The sequence below is a fragment of the Phyllostomus discolor genome, chromosome 2 (genome assembly GCF_004126475.2).
Source record: "Phyllostomus discolor isolate MPI-MPIP mPhyDis1 chromosome 2, mPhyDis1.pri.v3, whole genome shotgun sequence".
In the NCBI taxonomy this organism is placed as follows: domain Eukaryota; kingdom Metazoa; phylum Chordata; class Mammalia; order Chiroptera; family Phyllostomidae; genus Phyllostomus; species Phyllostomus discolor.
In genome coordinates, this window is record NC_040904.2 from 138,437,123 (window position 1) to 138,455,078 (window position 17,956).

The 17,956-nt window shown below is 36.3% G+C and overlaps 1 protein-coding gene and 1 long non-coding RNA gene across 3 annotated transcripts in view; both read right to left on the reverse strand.

Annotated features, from left to right (window-relative positions):
* Positions 1-17,956, reverse strand: part of TMTC2 (transmembrane O-mannosyltransferase targeting cadherins 2) — a 399,848-nt gene that overhangs the window by 263,578 nt on the left and 118,314 nt on the right. The window lies entirely within an intron of this gene.
* On the reverse strand, positions 10,937-13,100 carry LOC118498995. Its single transcript, XR_004901499.1, has 2 exons — positions 11,809-13,100; positions 10,937-11,596 (listed from the first exon to the last, which is right to left on the reverse strand). It is a non-coding gene; the product is annotated as an uncharacterized LOC118498995 (long non-coding RNA).

The following is a 17,956-nucleotide window of genomic DNA, read 5'->3' on the forward strand; positions in this document are numbered from 1 at the left end:
ATGTGGCCCCTGCTTCAGCTAAACTAAGCTCTGGAGCAACAGCTCCAGAAACACACACTCTTTCAGAGCTCTCCTAGGTGAGGGAGCTCCTTCCCCATCCCAAATCTGGAGTTCGCCAGACACTTGCTTCTCTTACTGGGAAAAAATGAGGAGAAATCTTGGCTGAATATTTTTAAAGTCTCTTTTGCTCCTCAGATAAATGACTGATACTATTTTCAGAAATTCTACAGAAACACCCAAGAAAAAAATGTCTGGCCTTGAAAACTAATTAATAATCCATTCATATGAAAGCTGATCATTTAAAATTAAAAATTTAGTTACCAAAAGATGTTATTAAAAGTATGTATATAAAATGTATTTTGCAAGATTAAAGCAAAAACTAACAACATGAGATTATCAGAAAAACCATACTCCAAGCATTTAATTTCACTGACTAAAGGAATTCTCTACCTTACTAGCAGCTTTCTTAACAACTGAAAATAATTTTCATTGCCTCCCAATTTGTATAATAAAATACTATATTAGCATTTTCTATACAATTTGTCCACTATACCCATTTCATGTCATCCTAACATAAATAAAAAATTTGATTATCCAAATATACCTCCTTCTCACTGTACTAAATTGAATCAGAGTCTCAACTTAAACACTAATGAAAATACCTTTATCCCTAATTTTCCAAACTTGAATCAGAAACCACTGGAAAGGGTACTATGAATATTTTTCACTCCCAAAATTTAAGTCAAGAATATGAGTTACTTAACTACTCTATGTCATCCATGAGTGTCAGTCAATTTCCTAGGTTTTCATAAATTCATAGGTCTATAAAAAGGTGATTTTTTTTTGCTTTTGCATATCACACCATTTCCCCTATAATGGGTCTTGAACATTACTGATACATTGTAAAGTATGACTGGGTCCTTATAATTTTTCTATTTTAAGATAATTACAAATGTTTGTTTTTTAACAGATGAAATATATAACAGATTACAGCATTTTTATGAAGTTCAAAGCTTTCAAAAATGAATGTGCTCTATCAGGCACCAGATTCCAAGTGAGAAATACAAGTGTAACCATGAAGATTCTAAGAACACCCAGTATTTTGTGCAAGGTGTCTTGTTCTATGCACTTTTACAGAATGAAAAGACGTAATCTTTGTGCTTAAGAATTTGATTACTCAAATGAATTCCAAATAAGTAGTCATGGCAAGCTGAGAATATACCTCTCTAGTTAACATACTTGCCATCTTGCATAAATGTGCTATATAAGTTCCAGAACTGATATACTATAGTACATGGGAGTTTTCCCATCTACACAAGTATTACCTCATCATAAAAAGTCACATCCTTGAGAAGCGGTCATAATCTTCACTTAAGGAAAATAGGAAAAGTGCTTTCTGGCTATGACCACTGCTTATGAACCCAGTAAAGGTCCTTAGCCTGAGCACCGCCAGACCACAAAGTTAGGGGAAATGTTTTTCAAACGAGACACTGATGTGCTCTAAGCAAACAGGTGTGGGGTGTAGGAAGACATTTATGTTGCATGATCCAGATGTTTGGCTTATCTGTTAGCCTAACTCCTGTCTTCTCTGAATTAGGTCTTAACCAAGTCACCTTTCTTTATCCATGCTTTCTCTATCCTTTCAGCCAAAGAGAAGAGCCAAAAAGCTTCTTTAAGCCAAATGTTTGCAATGATCCTTTGTCTTTTCTACATAAAATTTTCCACATGTTGCCAATGAATCCCTCTCAGGTATTCATGTTATAATACCATCTTGCATTTGTACCATGCTTTTACATATTACAAAATGTGCTTGTGTTCATCATGATCTTGAACCCTTGTCACCACCCTGTGAGTAAGCGGATATGAGCAGATGTGGACATGAGAAGCTAAGAGTCCTCCTGCCTGAGACAATCGCAGCAGGGAACATCAGAACCGCCCACATGGAAATCCAAATCTCAGTTCCTATGGGAAGAAGAAATTTAGACATAGAGACACAAGGGTGCGTGCTCCAAAAAGAGACCATGTAAGGACACAGCAAAAAGGTGGTCATCTCCAGCCAAGAAAAGGCTCCAGGGAAAACCAAATGAGGCTACACCTTGATATGGACATTTTATCCTCTGGGACTCTGAGAAAATTAATTGCTATTGTTTAAGCCACCTAGTCCATGGTGTTTTATTCTGGCAGTCCTAACATACAAATAGCAAATAGGCCACAAAGACCATCATATATAATTACATACACCATCCTGTGTATCCTTCAGAATTTCAGGGAGACTGAATTTCACACAAAAGCCAAATTCTCCAATACTATGTCTGTTTTTGATGATAGCAGTTGAACTGTTTTGTGAATATTAAAAGAGATTTAAGAAGAATCTCATTCTTATTGCTGCCAGGATGTACCTATGTTCTCTACCAGCATTAACACTAAATAAACACTTGTAATAAAACACTAATGCTACTTCATATTTACACTGAGATTGATGAAGGCACAGTGCGCACACACGTGATCTCACTTTATCCTCCTAATACCACTATAAAATATGAAACCGAAGCTGGAGGGGTTAAATTAAAGAAGAGCACAGACTTTCAAGAGGCAAAGAAAGACCTTGAACACTGTTTTCCAACCTATTCCATTTAACCTTCAAAGCAACTCTGTTCCTCCACATGTACAATAAATCTCCAATGAGAAGTGTTGGTAAGATGATTTGAAAGTAAAATCCTAGTCTATTATTGCATTTTGTCTGGAATCCATATATCTGCCCTCAAGACTCAATAACGCTATAAAAATGCTTTTGTACCATATTCTTTTAATTTCTGCGTTTCAAAAAGAAAGTCTTCTTTTAACACCAAGGAGTCTTGGAAAACCTGAGTCAAAGGAAGGTGTTAGTCGTCTTCCAATGATGGGTGAAAAAGGCAGCTTTATGAAAGCCAAAAACTAACCTCTAATTTCATATTACAAAATATAATAGAAAACATATTCTGGAAGAAATTTTGCTGCTCGCATCCCTTTTCAAACTATAAAATAGTTACACACACAAATACATCTGAGAAAGATCAGACTTTGAACATACTGCAGCAACACACACACACAACATGGGAAGTTTCACCGGGGCTGCCTGCGATGACAGGAGACACAGACATCCCTGCAATAAAATCAGTCTCACGGCTAAATCAGAGAGCCGTTTTGGACACTGGAATATATGAGCCCTGATGAAAAACAGATAGGCAAGGAGAAAAACATTCTTAATTTAAAACTAACACAGATGAGCCTCCACAATGTACCCAAACATTTGGTCCACAAAGCACCAGCAACACTCTGATGAGTCATGGAAGGCAAGAGACATTTCATCCAGAAATAAGGAGAGGAAGAGAAATTAATCCCACCATTAAAATGTATCTGCATTCTAATGTATGATACTTTCTAATACAGATGTCATTCATTGACCAAACTTTAATAATCAAGAAACAAATTAAACTTCAGGAAGCTCTGCAGCCCTTTAAAGAAATCACACCGTGGGCACTCAAAATACAGTTGCTGAATGTTAAGTGAAAACTATCAACTCGTTTAGATCTTACATTATGAACAAAATCCGAAGCACATCTTTTTAACCATCTTAAGTATGGTGTTTTTTACCCTTTCTCTGACCCCCAAAATACTAAACTTAAAACAGGCAGATAGGAGAGCATCTTCTCCAGCCCTCCATACCCATGAGTGCTAAGTCACCTAACCTCCCTAAGAGTGAAGATCTCTCTATGTCAGACCACAGATAATTCTTATTCAATCTTGACCATCACTGTCTTTATTACACAATTTCTGTCACTCCAGTCATTGTCAATAAAAGAGAATTTTTCATCATACAAGTAACCACGCTAATTAAATAAATTCACAAAGCGTGAAATGGACAACCAGGACCTACGCTGAAAGATGGAAGATAGTATTGAATCAAAGGAATCTAAGCATGACAGATGGAACATTTAGCTCTAATATGTAGGGGGAAAAATTCTACATTCATCCTTTATCCAAAGGAACTCCTAAAATCTATGGAGTGTTAAACACACACACTCACACACTTTAGAGTTAGCCAAGTTGTGATTGAAGTTCCTCCTCTTGAACTTACTAGCTATATGATTTAGTTTTCTCTCTACAAACTGGTGTTCAGAGTGGAGACAAAACAAGATAACTAAATAAGATAAGCACACATAGTAGGTGCTTAACAAAATGACTGTTACTACAATGAACTGCCTCCCTTGTCTTCCTAAACTCCATAAGAGCATTTTTTTCTTCTGAAATGTCAGTCAATACCACTACAGCTCAAATTTGGTTATGGTGTCATTTATCATTTCTCCTAGCATGTTCTCCAGGACCTCTGTTCCTTTCTCTCTCACCACACCAATGTGAAGTTGTGCCTATATTAATCGTGAATTAAGCCCATTAACCAACCTAAGAGCTCAAGAATGATGTTCACAGCAGTCTAACTCATCGGGGAAGATGCATGACAGCAAGGTTAAGTGAGGGGATCAAAAAGCATAACAGAAAGAAAAAGAGTCACAGGACTTATGCCATAGAGTACAGCCTAATTAGGATATTCTGGGAAGCAGCTTCCTTGAAAGAACAACAGTTGCATACTACCGAAGAAGCTGGGCTTATATTTCCTTTTGACTGAAAACCATCAATCCCAACAAAACAATTGTAATTAGATTTGCAGACTAATATTTTCAGCTATCCAAGGACTATTTTTTTCTTGGACAAAGTAGGAAAAGAATTATGCCATGCATCTGTAATTACACACACACACACACAGCATTATGTTCTCAAAGACAGCAAGGTCTTAAAAGCATGACACTGTATATTACACCTTCTATATCTTTGCTAATAGAAAAAAGTCAATGTAGCATTTAAAAATATCCTCTTTATAGTCTCCATATAAGCCACTGTATGCATGCGGGTAGTAATTAGGCTAATAATTTGTGATGCCTGGAATGCAATCTAGAAGAGGTTAAAATCGGAAACATGATCACCTTGTGAAAAAAGCAATGGCATGCACTCTATCGTGGTCACTCCACTCAGAGAGATGGATTATCACATTGAAAAACTAACATTAAAAGTTGCCTTGGGGAGGATAACAAAACAGGCGTCCCCAAAAGCTGCATCAGTCTTGTCTCCTAATAGTTTCTTTTCTGAAGGCATCCTGGAGAGTTCAATCTTTCTAATGGGAATATTACTGTACTACAACTCTCCAAGGGCATTTACCACTTAAAAAAGGAACTCTAAACTCTGCTGTCTTTAAAAGGTAAGTAGGTCACTGGAAAAAGTCATTTTTCAAAGCTCCAGTGAACTGGCACTCTGCTTTTCACCAGCCACAGAGATAAGGCATGCAGTCTCGGTAACAGAACCGCCTTTCTTTCATTTTAATGCCTGTCCATTTCAGGGCTCCCAGGAGGAATCAATGACTTACTCATGGCATCATAAATGGCTTAGACTGTGTGTATGCATGGGTTTTAACAAAGCAGGAAGGCGCTGCTGTATTTCTTTGTTCCATACAACAACTATTCATTTTAGACGAACATTTGATGAAGGTTACAACATAAAGGCATCTCCCTATCCATCCCAAAAAGAAAGAAAAATAATAATCTTATCATTGTCACCCCTCAGAATTTAAGTGAAAATAAAGCTCCTAGAAGAGTAGACACATGTTTTTTATTTCCCATTCTGAAAGTGCACACAGGTATTAGCATGTTCAAATGGCAGCGAATTCATCTGGAATGTGAAAGACCATGGGGTTCACACATACAAAGATCAACAGTTGTTTTAGAAATTAACTACACCACATCTTAAACTTCTACATAAGTTCTAAACTGATCCAGGTGTTATCATCAGGGTAGAAACAGATGCAGTGTTAGCACATTAAACTGTGAATCCAGCTCCAACACTGCCTAATGGGCTCCACATGCTGAGAATGATCACCATGGTAGGACGTGCACTCAACCAAAAGCCTAACTTTCAAAGAAAACAAGAGTTTCATTATCTGCATTATGCTCACACACAGCTACTCCGGGACCAACATTGGTTTTACACTGATTATGGTGCATTAGTAATTTTGAGGGCAAGACAAGATATTAGGAGATTAATGCAACATCAGAATAAGAAAACCACGGTTGTCATGGGAGTGATGACATCACGACACTGATATTGTTACCACAATAAAGGCAATGCTGGTTGCACCAGCCTGTCTTATCCTGTTATCCTATCTGGATTCCCCAGTGGCTACAGGAGGTGAGAATACAGGGGAAGTTTATATGATAACCACCATCCCTTACTGTATGCATAGAATTGTCTAGTTTTCAATTTATTAATATTTGCCTCCTGTGATGTCACAAAAGCTTTTCCCATCTTTTTAGTGAAGAAAAACCCAAGATCACATAGTGAGGAAAGAGCGGAATTAGGAAAGATCAGTTCTTCTGTATCTTCACAGTGCCTCCAGTCATGAAATCTGCACAGTGGGAAGGTCTTTGCCCCCACTGCACTTACAATTTACCACCCTCCCCAAACAAAACAAAAAAACTTGCAGTATTCTAGAAGAAGACTAATGCACAATAAAGAAGCACAGCAGTGGTTCACTCGATTCACTTTGGCCCACCTATTTCTTTTGCAACTAACAGCACTGACTAAAAGGTCTAAATGAGGCTAAATTAGTGCCACATACTGGAAAGCTGTCTGGAATGGAAGGGATTTCACCAGGGAACATTCGGCATTTATTGACTGTTCTATTGACCAAAGAGCCTTACGGTCTTTAAATAACTTCTAAAACAGACAATTAAAATAATACCAGACTATTCTTTACAGTTTTTCCACTTCCAGAATTCAACTCTGATGAAAATTAAACTTTTTAACTCTACTAAGAAGTCACCACTGTATATTTCTTTAACTATTTAATTTTTAAACCCATCCTTATCTCCTAAACTTCAGCCTTAGCATTTATTTTGCATCAGCAGACCTCAGTAGATGGTTAACCCTAAAGGCAAGCCAGCTTCAAGTATAACTCATATTTAGAATAAAAGTTGCTGTTATGGCAGGTAGGCAACATATTTCCAAAGCATATCTCAAGAATAGGTATTAAGCCCTGGCCAGGTAGCTCAATTGGTGGGAGCGTTGTCCCATATATCAGGGGTCCATGACTGTCTATTACTGGAAGTCCAAAAAGAGAGGTGACATGATTCTGACAGGATAATAGTAGATGAGGGCTAGACCAGACATACTTCAAGGACGCTCCACATCTTGGGATTCAATGATTCTATATTTCTGTAAGATACCACTTCTAAAACAGATGCTCATAATGCATTAGTCATTTATTTAGAACCCCCATGATTTCTGCCACACTCATGTATAATTATACTAGTAATTTACTTAATAGCATCCTTTAAATTGCCTCACTTTTATTTTCATTGTGTTTTGCTTTATTCTTAACAATAATGTCCATGGACTACCTGACATGCTAATGATATTTTTAATTTGAAGTCTTTATATAAATATTAAAATAAAATGTTTATGTAACTACCTCCTAAAATCACTTGCACATGGACCACACTTTATACACACTGCTGTAATTTCTCAGTTACTAAAGTGCACACATTTTTTAATTAGATACTTTCCCCCAGATCTCTAAGCTTTGAGACTCACCTTTAGGAGACGTGGTGCATATTTATATCTTGGTACAGTTCTGGTACTGTTGCTGTGTTTGTTTGTTTTGTTTAAGAGAGGGCAGTGGAAAAACATCCCCAGGCTTCCTACTTACTTGGCTGTGTTGACTGTTGTTTTGGAAGCCAATTATTTATATAATGGGTAACAGCCTTTAGTGTCAAGATACAGCTCTGGTCACCATTAACATTTCTTAAAGTTGAACTCAAAAACCTGATTACATTATTGAATTTGTCAATTTTCCAATTAGCTAACAGATTAACAGCTGTCTATTTGGCATATTCACTTGGGATTTCCATTTTCCTTACAGGCTTATTTGGCAATATACCACACATATTGTGAGAGTAAAATAACTGGATGAGTAAAGAATAATTTTAAGGAAAAAAAATAGATGTGTCTAGTTGCTTTTCTTCTACAACCTTTTTAAGAAAGAATCTTAACAAAGAGCAAAGACTTCTCAGAGTCCAAACTGTTGAAATTTTAAAACATAGAAGCTTTTAGTCATCTTTTAGTTGACCTGCTTTGTAGCCTTCATTGCTAATTTTGAAAATACATGCCATAAATTGAAACAAGGCTCCTAACACCTGACAAAGCTTCAGACAGGGATTCTGGCTTTAGCACCTATTTAAGGTGATAAATAATTGTCCCGCTGGTTTTATTAATTTATTATGTTGCAGTGAAACGAGACACTTCCCATCTTGCTACCTTAAAAAATAAACAATTTTGTTAGTAAAAAACACTCTAGAAAATTTGGCAGCAGTATATGTTCTACTGAATAAAGTTTATTGACACAAGGAAGACCGAAAAGCTTAGGGAGGATGAAATCCTCCACCGAGAGAAAGTAGCCAGGTCTAACTACAATTAGACTGAATTTTGTGCTAGAAAGAAGCCATGTAGCATAGACCTTGGGTAGTATTAAATCTCTTGGATACCTCCTTGACCACAGCCCAAACTTTAAGTTCCATTTTCATGCAGGCTGGGACCAGTAAGGAACCGGGACTGCAAACCTGCAACTACAGCATCTCCCACCACCAGCCCCAGTCCTCCGTCCCTCTTTCCTCCCTTTAAAGAAGTTTTTTGTTTGTTTGTTTTTTAACAATAATAAGAAGAAGAAGCTGTTTTAGTGTTCTGGATGACAAATTAAGTTAAAGCTATAATTCAGAGAATTTAAAAACTTTCTGCTCTGATTCAAAAGCTGCTTTGAATTAGCAGCTGCCACTGGCATGCAATTTATTTGTAGTGAAAACTTGTGCCTTTAGTAGTTTTTTTTTGTGTTTTTTTTTTTTGCTAAGCCTTATAAATTAATGAGGTTTAAAAACTTCACCACTATTTTGCAAAACAAAACAGAAAAAGTTTGTTGGGATTATAGAAGATATTCTCCAGGCCAATAACGTGGGACAAATTATCACTCAAGACAAATCACAGAGGTACTTTAAGCCTCTCTAAGATAAGATTTGTGATAAACCAGTTCACAGTAGTATGTTATTTATTCAGCCTGAAAAGTTGTAGTACAAGTTCCACTTACAAAAGCATTGCACACATAATTAGAAACAGCAATTGTATCTCAAATAAAATGTACATAAAGTATGGTCATGGCAAGGAAGGGGGAATAATGATGCAAGTTTAGGAGGAAATTCTGCTACATAACCATTAGGCTTGCAAAGTTATATTTTAGAATTTCTTCTTTTTAACTTCACAGCTAAATGAGTTCAGCTGCATGGCTGATATAAGAAAATAAGACACTAAGTGTGTGTGATTCCATGAAAAACAAACAAACAAAAAAAAATGGTAATTAAGCTGGCTGTCCAGCCTGAGAACTTCACCCAGATTTTCAGCTTAGTTCACAAAACAGTAATGGCTGGGTATTCCACAGGTACATATTCTATATAGACATCTCCTATCAATTATAAGAGCATTACTGAGCTGTGAGTCCGATTTAGTCAAGTGATGACACAACAATACTAAGGAATGCAAAGAGAACCTTTATAGATCTCAAAAACTTTTCTTAACACATTTTTCAGCTTCACCAAAATTTCTTAGTACAGTCCTTTAGGAGATAGACTTTGCTGATTATATTCCAGTCTTTGAGCTTACGGGGAGAGGAGGGGAAAGAGAGGGAGGGAGAGGAAGAATGAATGAGCAGAAGAACAAAAATCGAAGACTGGAAGGTCCAGTGTCAGTTCTGCCAAGCCTGTTTGAGTATCTATTTCCCCATCTGGGGAAAATTAAGAGATGGAGATCAATAATCTCTAAGCATTTCAATAAAAGTACATAATCAATGAAGACACTGGCCTGAAGATAAAGATCACACACAATTAATTATAAGACAAACCCCACAAAATAACTGTGACAACCTGTTCCCCTTTGTGGAATCAAGATCCACCCATTCAACAAATATTTATTAAGCACCTACAATCTGCCAGGCCCTGTCCTATGTGTAACTTTAGCCTAGGCTCCAGTCAATGAGACATAAAGGACTTTTCCAAGAAACATTTTCTCATTGAAAAGACAGAAACTCTCTCCTCATCCCTCCCCTGGCCCACTTTGGTGACTTCCAGTAAGAGTGTCATGTATAGAGTGCAGCCACCTTACAATAGGAGACAGACTGCTGATATAAGAATGAACAAACCACAAGTTCTTGCTACTTCAGTTAAGTCACTCTGAGACCACCTGACCTGCAGATCTCATACTAAATAAACAAGAAATAACCTTATTATAATTTAAGCTTCTTTTAATTAGCTGTTATTTGCCACCAAAGTCAAAGCAACGGACAATATGCTTATTTATCTATTTATTTGATATTTCACACATATCACTCATCATCCAGAACTAACAAATACTCAATTGTATAGTACTTCAATTATGCTTTTCTTTTAGAAATAAGAGATTATAATTAAGATCTACTTTTCAACCTATCTCTATTCTATTCCTCCCCTGCCCTTTCAGAAGTTAACTACAATCTTGAGGTTGGTATGATTCTTCAACCTGTGTTTTTATATTTCTACAACTAACATATTTTTCCATGAAAAAGATAAGGTATAGTTTTTTGTACATATAAAACTCACTGAAATATATTATAAGCTTAGCCTTTCTGCAACTTACATTTTACCCAACAGGTTTCTGAGATTTATCCATACTTATAGTATTTTCATTGTAACTACTGTAGTATATTTCAATGAATGAAGATCCTACCATCCAAGGGTACTGATGGGCATTTAGATCATTTCCAGTTATTTTTTGCTTGACATATACTTGTTAGCACATAAAACTAAAAGCTACTGCTTACTCTTCCAATTACATACACTAAATAGACAAAAAATTAAAACTAAAGACACACTGTTCATCTCTTTGGAGGCTATTAGGGCATGGTAGGATTGCACAGTAAGAAAGAAAGGTTACCAGAACAATGATGCTTTTTTCAGAAAAGCACCACTGCTATCTGATGTTCTGCTGACATAAATCCTAGCTATTTGTAAATTTGTGCCAGTATCACCAATAAACTGTTCTCAACACTCAAGGGCAAGGTAGAGCGTGCATCAGTGGGGTTCGACACAGCTAGTCCCCCTATGTTGCAGAGGCACTTCTGTTGGCTAAGAGAAGACTAGAGCAAAACAGCACTGTAAGGCCACTGTGTTGGGCAGAGACACAAAGGTACAATCATAAAAACGAAGTACAATTCAATTTGACACAATGCAGTTTCATTTGTGAAAATGCTGTTTCAAACTTTCCAATCTTGCATTCAGCATTTGGAGACCAAAAAGACAGATCCCTCCCCAAGAGAAAAGAAGGGCTAAAAAGCAGTCAGGTTGCTTTTGCAGCAAATCTGCAGACCTCGTCTGTAAATCCATTCTTTACAATATTCTTAAGTACATGTCATTGCTCTTGGGACAAAAAAGAAAACCTTTGCCCTGGCTGGCGTAGCTCAGTGGATTGAGCTCGGGCTGCGAACCAAAGTGTCGCAGGTTCGATTCCCAGTCAGGGTACATACCTGGGTTGCAGGCCATGACCCCCAGCAACCACACATTGATGTTTCTCTCTCTCTCTCTCTCTCTCTCTCCCCCTCCCTCCCTTCCCTCTCTAAAAATAAATAAGTAATTTATAAAAAAAGAAAACCTTTAACAATATCTGCAAAGTTCAGAACTATATGGCTTCTGCTCACCTTCTCAGCTACACCTGATGCCAGTTCTCCCCTATTACCAAACTTCAGTCACATCAGACTTCTATCCTTTCTTTCACAGAGCTCTTAATGTCCTCAGGATCTAGTTAACACCAGATTTACTTACTTATTTCACAAAGCTATTTATAGCTCATTTAAAGCTATTTATGTGCCAGGCACTGTTTTAAGTTTATAAATATGAAATCATGAGATATGCTTAATATTTAAGATATTTTAAAAAGCAAAAATAATGGTATAAAAACAGTATTAAGTTGTCTATGTATACATTTTTTAAGTAATATGGATCATTTAGGGATGACATTTGCCAAAATTAGCTGATGGCACTAATTTCTATCATCGAGCTGTGCCACTCTCATGCCTCTTTTCTTAAAGTCAATGATCTCTTCACTTGTAAAATATTTTTAAATTTTCACAGAAACCAAAAACTTGGATAGTGTGAACCCTCTTTCATATGAAAACAAAGAACCACTCTGGTAACAAAATTCAAACAAACAAAACCTTAGCAGATAATCTCAGATTTGCTAACTCACAATCTGTTAGGAAAAGGCCTTTTCTCATCTATAAACAAGCGGTCAGGGCAGCTGACAGTGAGTCTCCTTCAAATTGGAGCATTTTATGTTTCTACGAAATTACCATGAAAGTAAGTCAAACACCAGGAAGTGAGTTTGGTTCTGGTTGTAGGTTTTTGTGAAGACCCTGAAAAGTTTTCTGAAGCATTTATGTCTCTGGTTCCTCAACTGTAAACAAACAAAACAAAAACTAAAGAAGGTTGATAAAAAACACTGTACATTTAGGAAATTAAAAGTGTTTAGGACCTACTGCCTAACATGGACAACCTGGATATCACCTGGAAAAATAATGCCAAAACAACACAACCCATACACATTAAACACTTTATTCATCAAAGTCCTCACTGTCATAATTTTGTTCTATAACCGTGCCTAATTAATTTCCCAATTTTGTTTTTCCTTAAGATTACTAAGAACACTACTGCTTTTCAATAAATGTTAGTATGCTACATGTATTTTAATAATTATATTACATAACTTCCTACATCATTGCCCCTGAAAACAAGAACTTTGTGAATTTCAGTCTCTTGACCATCTAGGTTTTTTCCCCTCAAGTTCAAACACCTATCATCATGCTGCTGTGTTAGCCAATTTAGCAATTGTTTGGATGCTACATCAATGAACCAAGGGATTTATGGGCGCTAACTGTAGACCCCAAATAAAATAGAGAACAGGATAGCAGTGACCAGGAAGAAGAGGGGAGGGAATTTCAGAGAAAAAGGGGAAGGGTTCACAAGAACAAGTATAAAAGACACATGGAGGAAAACTAGGGCAGGGTAGAAATGGGAGGGGGTTGGGGAGGGCTGGGTGGGCGGGCTGGCATGGGAGTAAAAGACAGAAAACTGTACTTGAACAACAATTAAAATAAAAAATTAAAAAATGTAAACATTAGGGAGATAGAAATCTTTTATGATTTTTTTTTCTCTAAAACAACCTAGCAAAGCTCATCACTCATTGTAAATGCCTAAATGCTCGCCTATTTTAAAAGGAGTATTTCTCCCCAGATTATGTCAGGGCCCTACAAAATTGAAAGCATTTGAGACGTTCATCTTTACATTTTATTTAACACAGACATGGTTACTAGTTGACCCTGCCCCATAAGAAGCTTCTTTACCTTCTCATAAAGTTCTAGATCTCTGATGTATTCTCCCATAACATGACTGGGTAAAATTTAACCTGAGTCATTCAAATTTACTCACATCTTCAAACTTCACAGAAGTTGCAGAGACATTTCCCTCTTATATTTAAAGGCAGTTATCATTTGATGCAGAGAAGAAAATAAAAGGTTTGCATGCCAACAAGTATAAGACCTGTCCTAGCTTGGTCCCTTGCTACCATAACTAAGTAAACATGGCCATTTCCTTAACCTCTGTGAACCCCTTTTTTCTCAAGTGCCTGACTAGAGGCAGGTTCAATGTCACTTGCCTCCCCCTTACTGTTCTCCTTACATGACAGAGGAAAGAAGGAAGTATTGCACCTTTCAGGTTTTAACCCTACACAAAACAAAACCAGTTTACTATGGCTACTTAGTTAAGATACCATGATTAGCTAAATTTCAATGTCTTTGACATTTTACATCTTACTCCTAATATTCCTTTTGGTCATTTCTTTCTACTAGTAGGCCAAGGTGTACTAGAATTTCACCACTTAATAAAATTGCAGAGGACTGGATTCGAGTCATAATGTCAGCTATTTTAAGAATTAATTTATGCAAGTCATTTAATATTATTACACTCCAATCTTTGCATCAGTAAAATAAGGGAATCAGAGCTCCCTAAAGCCACTAGCTCTAAAATGAATATAAATATTAGATGAAATATATTGATCATATTAGCAAATTTTCAAAGGTAAGGAGGCCAAATTGCAAACACTAGTACTTCACAAACATTGGCAGGGCACCAGGAATTAGGCCTGAAACCTTCCCACAGGTTTGATTACCAAAGAGATATTCCAATCCCCACTAAGCAAGAGCGCATGTTACACAGCCACATCAGAGAGAAATTCAAATAGCTCATCAGGAAGGCCACGTACACTCAACCAGAGAAAAAAAATGAGTCCATCCAGTAATTAAGAAATACTTCCTACTACCATCAAAGACGTACAGCGATTTGAAGCAAATGATGCTGCATAATTACATGTGAACATAATTGAGGCTCTCCATCTCTGCAAGCCCTTTTATGTGAGTAAACAATTTGAAATGGAACGCAAAATTTAAAACATCTTTTTTAAGCACACCATTAAAATAATACTTTGGACTCTCAAACTTAGCAGGGAATAAGAAAAATCTTCAGAGGCATGAGGTAAAAAGATGCAAATGTAGCACAAAGTTTAAAAACCTGAAGAGCGCCTATGTGGTAAAGCTGTTTTCGGAGGAACATTAGCATGTTATTCTAGGGTTCTCATATATGAAAGCAGAAAACACATGAGTGTGCTACATATATGTTCTATCGTAGTTACCCTTTTAATCTGAAGCCTTCATAAGAAGGAAGCACACACAGGATGTGTATGGGACATACAGGATGGTAAGCAAAGCTCAAAACACAGTGAAGTGTGTGCTCATTTACCAATTTCCTTCACCCTATGAAAAGATTTTTAAATTGTATTTCAGGATAGATTAACACATTTATTTAAACATTCTTTTTTAAAAAATGAAGATTGGAAGCCAACTTGGTATCCAAATCCAGGATCATCTGCTGTTTCCCCTCAATTGACTACAACCATCACTTTGAAATAAGTCTTCTGAGGCTGTGGGAAAAACTTCAATTAGTTTATTATTAATTTATGTCTCTCACTTCCTGATAATGGAGAAACAGTTAATTTCTAGCACCCTGTGGCTTTTTATTTATGTTTTCTATTACAGAGTGAACAAATTATGATGACATAATAAGGAAAGGCAACAAAAAACAAAACCTCACATAAACAGAATAAACAAAATGCCTTAGTAGAAGAAATTTCATTTCTTAAAGTTAAGGCTTCCACAGAGTATTTCATTTGATTACTTCAATAATTTTGTTTATACAACATATGTAAATGCATACACCTATTTGGGAGTATTCATTGTTGTTGATGTTGTTTAAATACGTAATAGGGTTTTTTTTCATCCTACAAGGTTGGAAGATAAGACACAGACTATCTGAAAAAGAAGAAATTAGAAAAGGAGGCAATTATCTATAAAATTCACGAAAAGCAAAAAAGGAAACACCAATGACAGGAGAAACTACCAGTGATGAAATGAAAACAATTTCTTCAACTGAAAAACTGAATTTATAAAAATAGCAGCATGGTCCCATGTCTTGGTTCTGTACTTTGACTTACCCTCTACTCCCAGGCTGACGGAATCTCTGAGTCCCACCTGCCCTTCCCTTTGGGTTCAGGAGAAAAATAAGGGAAGAAGACACCCATCTCACATTTCCAATTGTTTTTGTCCCATATAATATCTTCTGTTTCTATTGTTACTAACAGTTCAAAATATTTCAAATAAATATACTTCAGGTGTCAACTTTGAATCAATTTAAGAGAGTCTTTTTAGTTTCCTACCTCCTCTCCCAAGGGAAGAACTAAATCATAATGAAACATACACAGTGGTTTCTAAAGTACTTATATATGTATTTTAATAAATTGGCTGAAAATAATCTCACTAATAACTAGAAAGCTTGAAATTCAAATGTAAATTTCAATGATCACAAATCATAGAATCTATGGCACTGATTTCTAATATCCTATTGAATAGCAATTTCCCAGCCTATTTGATTTTACTAATTTATCACAGGCATGAAATTCGTACTAATTTTTTATAGCCCATCCTATATCTTTTCTTTATACAAAATACTGACATTAGTCCTTTTCTACATACACTGATATATGTGAGATAAGTTAATTTTCATTCAAACACCTACCTGGTACCTCATTTGTATTCATTCAACACATTTTATTGAGTGCCTGCTATGTGCTCCAGACATGCCAACCTTCTGGCATCTCTGGGCCACACTGAAAGAAGATCTGTCTTAGACCACACATTAAATGCAGAAACACTAATGAAAACAGATGAGCAAAAATAAGGTTTTAAGTAAATTTATGATTTCGTGCTGGGCCACATTCATAGCCATCCTGGGCTGCATGTGGCCCATGAGTTGCGGGTTGGACACCCCTAGACACTCTAATTTGATAGGTGAGTTACAGAGCAATCCTGCACCAAATCATTATAATTAATAGTTTACTTTTATTAGTGTATTCAGGCCAAACTCTGACCTAATCTGGCCACCAAACCTCATCAGCCATGAGAAGGCTCTGGATTCTAAAAATACACTCATCCTGCTGCATAGATTATTATGTATTCTCTTTTCAAAGACCAAGTCTCCATAATATCAATTATAAAATCCAGACAGAATACCTATTGTTTAAGAGATGGAATAACAAGCAGAACCTAAACCAGGACTTAGTACTTCCACATTACAGTTGACCCTCGAACAACAAGAATTTGAACTGCACTGGTCCACTTATATGCGGATTTTTTTCAATAAATACTACTCATTCTCTCTCTCTCTCATTCTCTCTTTGTGGGGGTGGGGGGAGGGTGGGAAGGAAGGAAAATAAATAGGGAGAAACAGAGAAACAGAGGAGAGGGACAAGGCAAATACAAAAAGAGGTTCCAGACCAGAACAGAGAATCAGGATAAGAAATATCTACTCATCTCCTTCAGTACAAGAAGATACTCAGCACTAGAATTTAAAGGCAAAAAAAAATCTACCCATCCCTTTTCTCATGAGTGGGGCTCCCTGGGATTTTCCTGTGGAAATACAGCCAAAAGGTCCAAATCCTAAAATAATTGTATATTCTCCAACAGTAGATTTTTACCTATACTCTTTAGAGTCAAGGTAAATCAGTACTAATTGTCCACTCACACTTAGAAATATTAACAAGCTAAATACTTTTATTTCTCATCCATATCAAATTGAATTTAACAACCAGGAAATGTGGGAGCCTGGTGTGGTACTCACATGAACAGCAGGAAGCAACGCCAGGCAGTGCAATTATGAAGAAAAAATAAAGATATGTTCTTACAGTAATGAAATAAAACTAACAATTTGGGGCCATTTGTATAGGGGGGATGTTTCCTATACATATAACAAGCTCCTGAATATGTCTGTATATTTTGGCAAAAAACAATATTTAATGATCAAAATGATGATCACATGAAAGGATAAATTAAACTCAACAAGATTCAATTAAATATGAAATATATTTTTGAAAGATTTTCCAACTTATTAAATGAAATGTTTCATAAAATAAAATATTAATTTAATAAGTGAATTAATTTATGGAATTAATAAATTAAGTTAGTAATGCATTTCCCAAGAACAAGAATAAAAGAGGAACCACCACAAATTAATTTAAGATGTAAAGTTGGAAATGTTCTAGGCTTTAACGTTGTTTCAAAAAGCCTTTTTAGATGATCCTCCATTGTTCTCTTTTGCCTCTTTCTAGCACTTTCTTCCACACCTGACCCCAGCACTGT